At 37.0% G+C, this 15,220-nt stretch overlaps 1 protein-coding gene across 1 annotated transcript in view; it reads right to left on the reverse strand.

Moving 5' to 3' along the window:
* The window catches only part of LOC128732955 (G protein-coupled receptor kinase 2), a 128,101-nt gene extending 118,327 nt beyond the window's left edge, over positions 1-9,774 (reverse strand). Inside the window, exon 1 of the mRNA XM_053826437.1 lies at positions 8,516-9,774. The gene's annotated coding sequence lies outside the window, so the exon portion shown is untranslated. The remainder of the gene's footprint in view (positions 1-8,515) is intronic.
* Positions 9,775-15,220: the final 5,446 nt, after the last annotated feature.

Below are 15,220 nucleotides of genomic sequence, written 5' to 3' on the forward strand. Positions count from 1 at the left end.
ATACAGTAATGACCCGATTTTGTCACCCCCATGATGAATTTAGGGGTGACAAAAACGGGACAGTGACAAAATCGGGTATTTTTTCAATTTTTATTTTTTTGCAGATAACTTAGAACGAACAACATATATTTCATTCTGATCACTTTTAGGACATTTCGCACTTACATCTACCTCTCTGTGGACATTTGTCACCTGTTCACAGCAGTCCCACAGGTATGATAACACGCGTTTTTTAATTGCGCCGAAATGGTTGATTATACTGGTTAACTATGTTCATAGAAATTTCATAGCGTGAAACGCTCTTTCTTATGGTATGAACGATTCTTTGATTAACTCCCCTAAAAGTAGAAAATTTATTTTTCAAGCAGTAAGAGATAGAGCAAAACAATGTTCTACACCATTTTTAAGAAGATTATTATAAAGAACTTTGCCAAAGAAAGCGACCTTCTAGCTATTATAGTTGTGGAGATAAGAAACAACTTTTGTGAAAACTACATGATAATCAACACAGTTCTTTTCGCAGTGTTTTAACACATTTGACATGTTTGAAAATGATTTTCAAACTAAGCTTTTGATAAATCAAAAGCGTGACAAAATCGGGTAAAAAACGTGACAAAATCGGGGGTGACAAAATCGGGTCAAAAACGTGACAAAAACGTGGGTGACAAAATCGGGGAGTGATAAAATCGGGGAGTGACAAAATCGGGTTACCACTGTATAGTGAAAATCTGCAAATGAAAAGCCATCACTATATACATACTACCTTACAATCCGCGTTACACTCCACAGTCCTGACTATACCAAAAGCCCTTCTATCAACCACTCACACTGCACACAACTTACTAACACCAGAACACGTCGAATTACACAAAATCCAACCATCGCACGGCATTACGTACCGCTGGTCAAACTAATTAACGTTACAGCAAAAATTTAAACAGAGAAGCACAATGACTTTTAGATTCTTTAAGTGCATTAGGTTTTAGTGGGGCACCCTGTGAAATTTGCTCCTTCTTTCATCTCACTTCAGCGATCAAACACACACAGCCACGATGTTACATTTCCAGTAAAACAAAATGCAGCACGGAAACGCTTTGGTGCTAGGTATTGCGCACTTCACACTCAATTGGACTGCACAGTTATTAAGTGCAACCTTCAACACTGTGATGAAAAGTGTGCTACTGATAATATCGCTAGTAATCTTATATCGATAATACCATCAAACTTTATCGTCATGAAAGAATATCGAAAATTGGAGGGTTTAAAGTGAAATCTTCTTCTTGATTTGTTATTATTTTAACATTTTTGTTCTATTTCTTACGTATTTTTGCTTATATTGCCGTATTATCGTTATTAATTATTAACGATAACAAAACTTTATCAATAATCGTTATAGATTTTGACCGACATTTCCCATCATTACAACTCTCCCATCTGAGCTGACATTTGATTTAGCAGTGGCGCCAGTACCAGTTGTAGGGAAAGCAAATAGTATTTAATTTTTCATTTATTTCATATATGCTGCATATTTATTCAAGTTATGAATTATGCGTGGAATTATGTATTTAGAAACTATTTTTATATTATTCTTTGCGTCGATAACAACTCTACGTAAGCATTAGAATTTAAATAGAAATCAACCAAGATTCATGTTTTTTCCCACGAAATTTTGGCAACTTTTCTCACCTACAAAATGTGTGACTGGACAAGTGTGTTCAAAATCCAACTTTCAATGCAAAGAGCAATACACGATCAGTTTCTGCTACTTGCATTGTTTCATTACTTTTTCCTAGCACGGAACTGTATATGATCCACACCTTTTAAACGGAACAGATTACCGGTTTATCTCCAGAATAGGTCTTACATATGTAATTTATAAAAGTTTTATTGTGTACGGGTCTTTGAAATTATGACTGAAGCGTTCGATAAAGCTTTCTATTTGCTTCGTTAATAATGGTATTGTAATGTTCTGTAAATGTTAGTTTTGAATCTAAGATTACTCCTAGATAACTTACAATTTTACATTTTTACACAATATTGTTTCCTAAGTATATGTCAATAGAGGGAGTTTGAATTTTCCTGCTAAATGCTATTGAGTTACAGGTTTAGTAAAGATTTGTTGCACCAAGTGTTGAATACATTGACTTTATTCTGCAATACATTGACTTCATTCTGAAATACTGCGACGTCATGAGCATTTTTTATTTCCATATATATTTTCATGTCGTCTGCCTATACAAGTACTTTTGAGTGGTTAAGTATATAGGAAATGTCATTTATGTGCAAAATGAAAAGAACCCAGCTAGCATTTTCATATGTATAAAAAAGGTAAAAATCAGCATTACGTACAGATATACATGCTAAATAAATCGTATTTCATGCGCAAAATTGGCATATCCGTACTATTTTGGAGGCGATATACGTGATTCCGAATAATTTTGAGCGTTACGACTATATAAGTATTTATATACGATAATATCCGATTAAGCACGAGTCGCCCCGTACTACTCTACGATTTTGGCTGAAAATCGTATGTATGTCAGTCATTATCATTATATACGACAGAAAATCAACTTGATCCCACTTTATCCAGCTTTAATTATGATTTCGAGCTTGTTAGGAGATATTTACGATAGTTTTCGTACATTGATATACGAGTTGGTGCTAGCTGGGAAGTGCCCCTAAGTGGGAACCTTGGGGAACCCCAGAGGTGACTTGAATAGGGTCCGAGAGGGCATTTTGAAAGCGAACAATTTGTTTGCGTTCCGTTGAATATGACTGAAGCCATTTCAAGAGCTTCGGTTCTATTCCAATTTTTCCTAATTTGAAGATTAATAATGGTATGTCTATTCCGTCAAATGCCTTACTAAAGTCCGTGTAAATAGCTTCTACGTGGTTGCTATTGTCCATTTTATTCAGATTAAAAGTTAAAAATTCCAGAAGATTTGAGGCAGTAGAGTGGCCTTTAAAAAAGCCGTGTTGCTGACTTACAATTACAATTGATTCAAATAGTTTAGGAATGCAAGAGATAATGGCAATTCCACGGTAGTTTCGGATGTCTTATTTTGTTCCTGATTTGTAGATAGGGACTAAATACGAAGATTTCCATATTCCCGGGAATTTTCCATTTTTCACAGACATGTTAAGTAAGCGTTGTAATGGTGTAGCAAGTTCTTCGGCCAGGTTTTTGAGAAATATGGGTGCTATTCCATCAGGCCCCGGTCCTTTTGACGCATTCAAGCCTTTGAGTGCTTCAAATACGTCAATTTCTGATAGTTGAGAGACAGATATGTCGTTAGAAATTTCAGGGATAAATGAGACATATTCCTGGTCGCGGTCTTCTTCGGTAAATGTTGTATATACTTCTTGAAAGAAATTTGCAAAAAGGTTGCAGATTTCATTAGTATCGTCAAGTTTCATTTGGGATGGGAAATTACTACTTTTCAATTTAGTATTTACATAGTTAAAGAAATTTTTTGGGCATGATTTGACTTCATTTTCGACTTTACTATTATATTCTTCATACGCGAGTTGAGTTCTTCGCAAATATTGAGATAATTATTCAAGTTAATGGTATTGTTTTTATTTTTGAATTTTTTGTGTGCTTTTTGTTTTCTATTTTTAAGATTTTTTAGATGTCGGTTGAACCACAGTGGTTTTAAAACCACTTGCTTTATATGCAAATGAGAGACTCTCTTCATGTCTCCTCTCTTCGGTTATCATGACTACACAAATGCAATTCAACTTAATTTTTCTTAGCCACTCCACTAGCTAGTTACTACAACCAGCAACCGTTTCATAAAAAACAAATGCTTTTTGGTGCATTTGTCTCGCCGCGGCACAGTGGGGCAGATTGATCCGGCGCTCGGACAAAACCTCATAACTTCTTTCATATGCTTCGTAAAGCTTTATTGTCTTCAGCAACATTGTTTGTAATAAAATTGCGCATCTTTCTGTAAATTTTAAGTAGTTGTATTTTTATTCCTATAGATGGCGTTGAGATCTAACTTTTTAAATAATGACTTTAGAAATATTGTGTCTTCAGAAAAGTTGTTTGTCTTGTAAAGTTACGTAAAGTTACTGAACATACCAAAATTGTAGGACTTACGGGAATCAAGTTATAAATATTTTAAATACTCAAACACATTTTTTAAGTAGTCGAAATTGGTAGTCTGACGACCTCCTATACAAATTATCACAATCTGTATATCAAGAGTAATTTAGTATTATTATTCTGGTATAGGGTAAATCAACCATTTGTGGACCTTTCTATACATTATTTTGAACTCGTGACGCTAAACACCCAACCAATGGCACTTACAATATTAGTAACTTTAAGCCTAAATATATCAATTTCTTATGCAAATCTATATTTTACAGATTTCTTAAAACAGATTGGAAAGTCCATTTTCCTTTCATGGACCCTTGCGGTTTACAATAGAATAACGACCGGGTCCATTATAGGAATTTTAGTGTATTTTGCATGGAGAGAGTCCGGTAATGGCGACATTTTTTGCATTGTATATAATGGACCCTCTTGTTGAAAACGTCAATTTTAAAGCATTAATAATGATATGCAGCTAAAATTTTATCAACTCAAATGTGTCTTATGTTTAGTACGGTCTGTTTCATGTTATATATCCTCAGAAATAAGAAGTATAAGCTAATAAATACCGAAATTTTTTCCGAGTGTCCATTACAGGTAGAGGGTTTACTATATAGGTTTACTTACCCTACTATCTGCTTTAGTGCATTCATGTAAATTTTTTAATTCATTAGTTTGGCCATACGCAGCAAAAGGATATGAGTGGCGAGATAGGCTGTCATCGGCCTCAGCCAAATCCTGGCAGAAGGCACAAAAAATAACGAGTAACTGACAGAGTATAGCAATCTGTTTATCCTGCAAACACGTATCAACATGTTCGACTCTAAATAAACAAAATAGAGGCTAGCTGAATCGAGCTGAAAGTCCAATCGAACATATTCTACTGCCAACTTGACTTGAAACAGAGCGAATTGGGAAAAAGCTGTTAAGTAGTCGCCTTTACAATGTCCTGAATTCCCCTTATCGACTCCGATGTAGGTATCTCATAACGATAATAATGCTATGTCTTACATACACAAGCATGACTATTTAACGTACAGCAGGAATGAACTTCGTACTGGCGCGCGCATTTACTAAATTTGTAGCCTAAAATGCCGGAAAACATGCATTCGAAAAACTTGAATATCTCCGAACATCGCAACTAGTAGCAGCTAATTTTTTGCTTGTTACTAGTTAACACCCTGAATGTTGATTTTATGGTAGTGACAGAGCGGAAATCTGTGGAAATCTTTTTCTACACGCTATTGAAAATTGACAAAAATAACAAATATTTTGTTCTAAAACACTTCGTCAGAACAAAGCCAACTAGTAAAAAATCTGTCTTAATATCACCTAAACTATTAGTTTATAATCTCTTTAATGTGAATTGTCCTTTAAAAGTATAGAATTTTAAGCAGCATGGTAGCCACATACTAAAAGATTAAATGATATTTATTTTTTCATTTTCCAAAATTTTTTTATACTGTGTTTCACCTTCTTTAATGCCTATTGAAAAACTACTTATTAAAACAATTTATGTATATTTTTTATAGATTATGTGTCTACTATACGTAGAGTATTAAGTTTGATAGAATATCTCAAATAAAAATTTTGAGGTTTTGTCCGAGCTTTTTCGGGTTCTGCCCCATAGTGCGCGGTAAGCCCGAGTAAGGAGACATGAAACAAACCTCACACATGTCGCACATGTGTACGACCTTTTGAAATGTTATTCGAGAAATGTTAATGTAACGATTAAAAGTGATTCAGTATAGTTTGGCAACACATACTTCATATACTTTGGACTTTCAGGACTCCCCACGATACACATTGATAGAATGTGTATCTTTTTATCCGTATTCTTGTGCGTTTCGAATTTTTTCTTCAGTTAATTGATCATTTCGATCCCCATTTAATCTTTGATATACACCTCGCCTATAATGTCACTTTGAACTTTGACAACTGAGTCGAATGATTCCTTCAGTGCTCTGGATGCCGAGCAAGGGTATGCAATGGATATTTGTTGGTAAGCAGAATGTTGTTTTTCTACCGGCATGGCGTTTGATCGAACGAACTAACGATGCAATCTAGACTCTGTAAGCCGTGTCGTACAATCACTGTTTTTAGAGACAAATTATTCGAAACATAGAGCCCTACTAGATAAATCTCGTCGAGTCGTCGAGTGTCACTTCGCTCTGCTAGTCCACTTTTGGTATTATGTAAATCACACGCGACACGATTTTGTCGAGCAACTCGACTGAGTCCACCGCTAAAAAGCCAGTGATTGAACTGAGGTTGTTTTATTTTCGTTGTGCATTCAGCCGCTTCTCTCCGTACTCAACGCTCGACAGTGACTGAATCGTGTCGAGTTGCTCGACATTAACTTTAAAAGCTGATAGCTGATCGATGATTGGCAAAGCAAAGTACAAACTGTAAGTCACTTTTAGCTTTGACCCTACTAAGGTTCATTCTTGATATTCTAGGCGAAAATAATTGGCTGAGAAATACGGTGAAAAGTATTGACAGAACAATTTGTGGCGCAGACAAGTTTATTGCGTATGAGAAAACTTTTCGTATGTTTTCTATGTGTCCCACATAGATTTTTGCAATGTGCCCAATAAATGAAGTTTATGTGCCAAACAGATATCTTTTATGTACGCGCGAAAAATTTGCTCATTCTATTCATATGCATATCATTTTCATGTGTACTTCTAGGTGGATCTGGTTTATATGTGGCACATGGAAATCATATTGATTTTCATATGGACATTTGCCATTAATGCAGAATATTTTGAGTGTAGGTGATACATTCCGTTATCAAGACTTAACCTTCTGTTTTTATACGACAGACTTCGCAGCAAGCTGTTAGAGTACATGACAATTACGGAGCCAGTGCAACAATCCTATTGACTTTAACAGCCGAGATTTGGACATACGACTGGCTTACTAGACCGGCATCGTACCTCGAGGCCAACTAAGAGACACGAACAGCTATTTTCACTATAACTGAATCGCTATAACTGGATGACGGAACCGTGAGACGAGTCGATCTGTAAGCCCGAAAGAATCTTTGTGATTCGTGCAAAGGAATCCAAGGTATTAATTGCTCAATAACCTAAATGTTTGAATTCTCCACTTTCATTTTTAAGAATATTCTAGATTCGTGAACTCATCTTTTTTGAACTCATCATAATGAATTACTAGCGTCTAACTGGTACGATGAACTAAAATAAATGCCTTCAACTAATTCAGGAACAAATGAATCGCTAACTTTAAAACGATTTTTCTTTTCAAGAATAACTTCATTAAAATACTTCTGTTACCTACATGTTCGTACGGGACTTCAGATTAGATTTTAGTGACTGATCAATATAACTGATGGAAGAGAAGAGGTGTTTGTTTACTTCTTCGATACGGTTTACTTTCAGGACTTTCGCTTCATCTAGATTAACTAGAAAAAAATAATCGGGACGGGATGGCTTGGTTACATTTTTCTGAAACTGAAGCCGACGAAATTGCAGGCGTCTAAAATTGTCGTCTGGGGCAAAGGAAACAAAAATGTGTACTGCTTCAAAAACTTAACTATTCATTCAATTTTGACTGTTTAACAATTATATAATAATTAAAATCATCACTTTACCAAATTGCTGGATTTTTTATATTTACAACGACATATTGATGATGAAATTTCATGCAGTGATAAGAAAATTATGGATGTTTGAAATCGTTCATTCAACCATTAAACTTCCGTTTTCGTTTTCACAAAGTGATACCCAGTATAGTAAACAAAAACGTCAAAATGCCATCTAAATCGCTTTCGCTTTGCTTATTTCTAAGTATGCACCTACAACCTGATTAGGTATTAGAGTTTCTTGTCGCCAGATGAATTTTCGTGGCATACGATATTTTCATGTGACGCGTTGAAAAGATTTTTCATTATTTTTGGTTTACTGTATAAAAATAAGCGATATAATTTAGGTGAACTTAAACTGTACTACCAATTATCGTGATTATTATAGGTATAAGGTAACACTTTGAAATTTGGGTTTTCTTTAAATGTCTGTTGTTAATGTTTAAATTCGATCCAGGCAAATTAGTACCGAAACTTTGAGCAATATGTGCTTAAGCAAAAATACACCTACATTTATCAGGTATAACGACCGTGTTCGTATATACAGTTATACCACATTAAAATTATGCTATCATCGGCCATATGTACGCGCACCAACACAATACAAATACGAAAATTGATATAGTCCAGCCGTCAGATTTGTTCATAACTTTTTTTAACCTGAAAACCTAAGAAACTTTTTTTTTTACTTTTGTTGTCAAATAATAAGAAGCATTTGTATTATTGATTTTCACAAAAGCTAGTGTAACAGAATCTGTAAGCATTTACACTAAAAATCCGCTAAATTAAACATATTCTCTCACCTAGTACGAAGTGAACAAGTTGATGTCAAACACCGAAAAGTGCGAATGGCCTCTAGCTGCAAATGTATTTGTGCACCGTCTTCTCTATCACTGTCACCTTCGTCAACACGGACACAAGTAGTCTTCTCCGGTTTAAGACAAGACTTTTCTCATTCTGGACTTATTTCGAGCAGAAACAAGAGTTTATTCAATAATTATTGTTTCCATATCCCAGCCAACTGACAATTATGGAACAGCTCGAGACAGATTTGTTGTAATTAGATGGATAATTTTGCTAAACGTTGTCTAGCGTCAGGATCGTACACTTACGTAGCACTAATAATTATTGTTAATTTTTTTGTGCGTTCACACGATTTTTACTAACGAGTGCTTTCTATTTACCGCTATTATTTGTGTTTGAAGATTTTATTCACTATTTTCCTTATTTGCACACATTTTACTTTCGAAACTGCACAACACTTTTGCAGCAGACACCTTGCTCCGATTCCGTCAGGATTGAAGAGGAAACTACACCAGATTCGAATGAGAGGGAGCTAGAGCTTCATTCACTAGCACAGATTGCTCTCTGCTTAGCTGGTGTAATTAAAAGCGATGGGCTTATTTATGCTTTAGTACATTTAGTGCTGAAACTACATGAATTCTTGCACCACAAGCTGACCTACGATTGAAAACTAAGTAACATATATTTGGTTTTTTCTTGAAGTCGGTACGTAGAATTCTAGTTTACAAGTTTCCATGCCAAGTATCTATCGGTGAATATTAAGAGTTTTACGATTAATTACGTGGCGAAAGATATTAAGACGCCAGACACGGCGTTTCAATCGTTTCAACAAACTGTTCCAAAACTTGCCGTGTTCAATAGAAATTACGTTTCCATCCAACAGCTGGACTGGTACGGTAAGCTCACTCTATATTGAACATCACATCTACCAACAGCATCCGTCATTCATTGAAGCGAGAAACACACAATTACACAGCATGGCGCAGCTATCTGCTGCGTATCTCACACTTGAAGCAGTTGCGGAGTGGCATAACCTTTTCACTGATCTGCACCACTCCTCTTTGAGAATCCACTTCTCGGTGCAAGACAACTTCGAACAAAGAAGCCCAACTTTACGAATGATTCATTTGGTTAAACGGTTTTTAATGTGGCAATCACAAAACTGCGTGACGAATTTGATTTTACAATGATTTTTATTGCTTTTCAATGCACTGAAAAAACTACCACGAACCACAAATACGCAAATCACACGTCACGGATTGACTCTCATTTGAAGACTAAAACGTTTAGGCACTGTTGGGCATTGAAAAAGCAAATTGCGTTTGCTTTGGAGATACTAGATCTCACATACACACCAAAAGCAGCAAGAAATACGGAGAGCAACAATTATGAATGAGAAGTGAGTACGAAATTACTACGATGCGTTTGTATACGTTCGCCATCAGTAACGGTGCCAGGTGTGTGTGTGTCTAGTCTAACGCGATTCACCGATAACGCGTCTGACACTAAAACGTCAAAAAGCTATAGATGGGAAAGCCAACAATATTTATCGGTATGGTTGATGGTGACATAATAAATATCGATAATTATCGTGTGACCGGCCAACAGTTTGTTCATGATGGCATTTCGAGCCCTACATATCGTGAACCCTCGCTGGTATTATCAATTTCCCACCCTTTTGTACGCGATGAATTATAACCGTCGCCAGAATCGTCGCGGGGGCAAATATCGTTTATTTTGTCGAGTAAATCAATAGCTTACTTGCTACACTCAAAATATTCTGCACATAACTAATGGTAAATTTCCATATGAAATTCTAGATGATTATCATGTGCCGCATATAAACACAATCCGCCAAGAAATACACATAGAAATTATACGGATATGAATAGTATGTGCAATTATACACATAAAAAATATACGCATATGAATAGTATGTGCAAAAGTTTCGCGTACCCATAAATTATAACTGTGTGGCATATAAAGTTCATTGATTAGGCACATTGCAAAAATCTATGTGTGGGACACATAGAAACTATACGAAAAGTTTTCTCAGTGTAGACAAGCATAATATATACTTATAACTTACATACAGCCAAGCAGATTCTCTCTGTGACGATTTCAAGCTATCAAAAAAGTGAGCAGCGCGTTTTGTTACCAAAGAAACGGGCAATATGACCTTCCTGAATACGTTCACTATAAAAAAATGATCAAGCGTCAAACACAATTGACGGTTAAGTTTACCGGGCAATATACCTAAAAGCCTGCACCCACAATAGACCGTTTTAGTCGAATTTGCCGAGCAAATTTCCTACCTTCAGGGATGGCACAATCACGTTGACTCAATTCATATTCATTTGACAGTACCCTCTAAGCCAAGCAGGATTTGAAAAAGTTATACAATGGACCCCCGTTTGTTTGAACGATTCTCCATGCAAACTAACGCGGCAAATTTTTAATTTGAATAACTGGTAACCCTAAATATGCTGAAACTTGTATGAACTGACCGCCCTGCTCTTTGTTATTCGCGACTACAAAGCTACACGATCTCTTTTACCCTCATGAAAGTGCTCATATGTGAGTGTGCGTGAAGAATGGTTCAAAATCTCTCTGTTTCTTGCACTCTTTAACAAATTCATATCCTTGCTTCCATTAACGGAACTAGGGAGGGGGGGGGGGGGGGTTGCTAGGAGGGCTAAGCCCCCCTAGGAGAGCCTTAGCCCCCCTAGAAAAATTGACTTGGCCGACCAATAAAACGGTTGAAAAAAATTCCGTTGCTATAGCCCCTCCTAGAAATGAGCCAACCATATTCCGCAAAAAGGCTCCGGACCAATAAATTGTCAGTTACGTCGAATTCGTTTATTCAATCCGGGTTGAAACTGGATGAATTTTATCTATCAGATAGAAGCAAATGAACACAAAAAGTTCATCCAGTTCCAATCCGGATTGAATAAACAAATTCGACATTAGAGCCTTCCTTTGCTAAGTCGTCTGCTATCTCATTGCCTTCAATCCCAACAAACATTTTTGTAGAATTACAGCTTATCAAGCGTTTGTTTACTGAATATTAGCTGTAGAATGGTTGAATAAACTGCTCTTAAAATAAAATGTTTGTTGGGATACCGCAGTGTCCTGGAACCCAATACAGATTGACTGAGTTCATTTGACATAGACGTCACGCATATACTAAACCTATCCAAGGGTGACATTGCGATTCTCGTTTCGAGTGATTTTGGTTCGTTTCGACCACGTAAAACGAATGGGCGAAACGAACCAAAATCACTCGAAACGGTCACTCGGTTCCGAGAATCACAATGTCACCCCAGGTGGCAGCACCTTAACTTCGTAGTCGCGAATTGTTTTGGTGGTCTGATTTAGTTCTCAGTTGCTTGCAGCGAATATTTCATTCTCGATCGGATTTTTATCATAATCGTTTGGAAAACGGAATATGAAATGTATTAAACACGCTAGTACACATCGCGTTTATGTGCATTGTCTGCATAAGCAAATGATGTCATATTGAGAATGACATTTGAACCATTTTTTTTAAATTTACACGTCGTGCAAACCAGGGTAGTTTAAATTAAAAAGGGTTCAGATTAAAAACGGACAAACGAACTGTGGTCCACGGTATATAAGAACTAGCTATTATCCTTTAGACTTGGGTTTTATCGGCTCATCAGTCAGAAAAAACAAACGAAATTTAGCTTTGCCCTACCGTTTCAACATTATATTATGTCTTTTTCAAAGAGATAGCTATTCGTTTTGTCGTATTATTGTTTATATAGGTATCGTCATTGTACGTCAAATGTATCGTCATGCATATAAATAAAAACAAAAATAAAAACAGAAACGTACACTAACATCACACACTAAACAATTCTGCGCATACCGCCATCACATCATTCACATGCAGCGGTTTGTCCTGCGTTCTGTTTGCTATTGTTGACAATGGTCCATTGTCCATACCATTGTCAACAATAGCAAACAGAACGCAGGACAAACCGCTGCATGTGAATGATGTGATGGCGGTATGAGCAGAATTGTTTAGTGTGTGATGTTAGTGTACGTTTCTGTTTTTATTTTTGTTTTTATTTATATGCATGACGATACATTTGACGCACAATGACGATACCTATATAAACAACAATACGACATAACGAATAGCTATCTCTTTGAAAAAGACATAATATAATGTTGAAACGTTAGGGCAAAGCTAAATTTCGTTTGTTTTTTCTGACTGATGAGCCGATAAAACCCAAGTCTAAAGAATTATTGAATACAGTCGATAACCACGTCAAATACTAGCTATTATCTACAACTTTTCTGAAGAAAGTTGGGCTGGATCTATTGTATTTAGTGAACTAACTACTAATGAGCTACACTCAATTCTTTTTTACACGGTTTATTTTTATGATTTTTGAATTAACGCGGTTTAGGGTAACCAACGTATTTTGGACCCCCTCAACAGCTGTACATAATTTGGACACTTACAGCAAAATCAAATGGAAGTGTCCAAATTATGTACAGTTGCTGAAGGGGTCCAAAATAGGTTGGTTATCCTATTATGACGATTTTTGAATTAACACGGTTTTTGCATCATTTTTCGAATTGACGCGTTTTTTTAACGATTTATAAAATCGAATGGCTTTTTCGGTCAGTTTTGAATTAGCGCGGTGTATACTAGAGATGGTCAGGTATGAAAATTTGAATACCCGAACCCGACCCGTACCCGATCAAGAAAAAAATTGAAAACCCGTACCCGACCCGAACCCGCAAGTTTATTATTTTTGATACCCGAACCCGACCGCAACCCGACGGGTACGGGACGGGCCCGGGTACCCGACCATCTTTAGTGTTAAGAAGGTCAATAGAGATACCCGACCCGACCCGTACCCGGTTTCAAAAACAAAAATTAAGAACCCGTACCCGACCCGAACCCGCAATTTTTTTTTCAATACCCGAACCCGGCGGGTACGGGTACGGTTGCGGGTTTCGGGCAAATTTTCCGCTACCCGACCATCTCTAGTGTATACTAGCATTGTATCACTGAAACTACAAAAAGATACTGCAAACAGCAAAACTTCGTTCAGCAAAATTGTAGATAATAACTAGTTCTACAAATGTCCCATACATAATTTTGTCAACTTTTTCTTAGCTGAGAGGGTACTGTCAAATGAATGTGAATTAAGTCAAAGTGATCGTGCCATTCCTACCTATCTTCTACAATCGGGCTTGTGATTGATACGCCCGATTTGCTGGGGTTAGTAGGCTTAAAAAATTTGTTTAGATGGACTAGGAGGTCTAGGCTTGGATTCTTGTACTATTTTTCGTGTAACTTTTTTCTCTTTTTGATGCTCTTGTACAACGGTATCATGTGGTAGCTGTAGTACTGAAGGACTTGTACTCGTACTTGTACGACTACTTGTACTTCGTGCTTATGGAAGAGAACCGTAAATAATAAGTCTTGTGATTGATCAACATTTTGCTTGACAAATTCTCTACAGACTAAATAAGCATTAAATATAAGTTCTGAAATATTTTATTAGTTGAAAACCATAGTAATCAAAGTGCGATGTAGTAACACAGAAAACAGATTAACAGGCTTCAAGAAAGTAATCGACTTTTTGTGTGTAAAATCTGTCGGTGGCGCCCTCCAGAAATAGTTTGCCAAACGCATAAAAAAAATGCATGCACCTTTACCAATATTACTTTGTGCCGGAGTTGCATAGCAGTGATCCCAAGTAACATTTTTGTTGTACAATAGCTTATCAAGCACTTGTTCTGCGTGAATCAGCTGTACAACAGTTTAATAAGCTATTATACAACAATAATGTTACTTGGGATGGCTGCGACATCAAGTTTTAGTTTGCCACTTACTACTCGAGGGGTGCTCCATCGAATTACATCGATTGCTTGTTGATTACATAAAAACCTTTTACACACTTCTCGTCGATTATCTGGTAGTCTGTTCTCAGTGGTAATAATCCATCGCAGTGAACGGAAATAAGGAGCTTAAAGTAATTCTCATAATATCAAATGTTATGCATGTACTTACTTGCTTATTGGTTCATGTCCGCCAGTCCGACCGAACAAAGGGATGAAACTAGAGATCTCCACTGCCGACGGATACCTGCCATGGTCTTCGCCAGGAAAGGCTCTCGTCAACAGCCCGGATGTCTTCCGGGCCCGGTTGGCTAACCTGCGTCACCATGGGCCTCTGCAGATCTCGTTCGCTCCTTTCCTCAAGGTATTTGAGATCCACTTTCATACGTTCTCAAATTCCTGGTGCTATCGGCCGTTGATGACATCAACGATGAAGTTCCTTGTTTGATATCCAATTGTCAGCTATTGGCCGTTGATGACATCAACGATGAAGTTCCTCGTTTGATATCCCATTGTCAGGCCACGGGGCACGAATGATATATCGCAGGCAGCGATTAATAAAAGTCTCCAGTTTTTGCGTTGTCTCCACTGAGACGCACCACAGCACAGCAATACAGATTTTACGTTTGAGTCGCGGGGTTTTCGTATATATAGTGATATGGTTTAAACGCCAGATGTTTCGCGGACCTGCAAAGGCACCCGTGGTCTTCCTAATTCGTGTGGCTATATCAGTCTTGGTATCTCCGTCGGACGCTGTCTGGCTACCATAATATTAAAAGGTGTCCACCTGTTCAAACTATTGTCCCGCTACAGTGAAG

Source organism: Sabethes cyaneus, chromosome 1, assembly GCF_943734655.1.
Source record: "Sabethes cyaneus chromosome 1, idSabCyanKW18_F2, whole genome shotgun sequence".
NCBI classification, from domain to species: Eukaryota; Metazoa; Arthropoda; class Insecta; order Diptera; family Culicidae; genus Sabethes; species Sabethes cyaneus.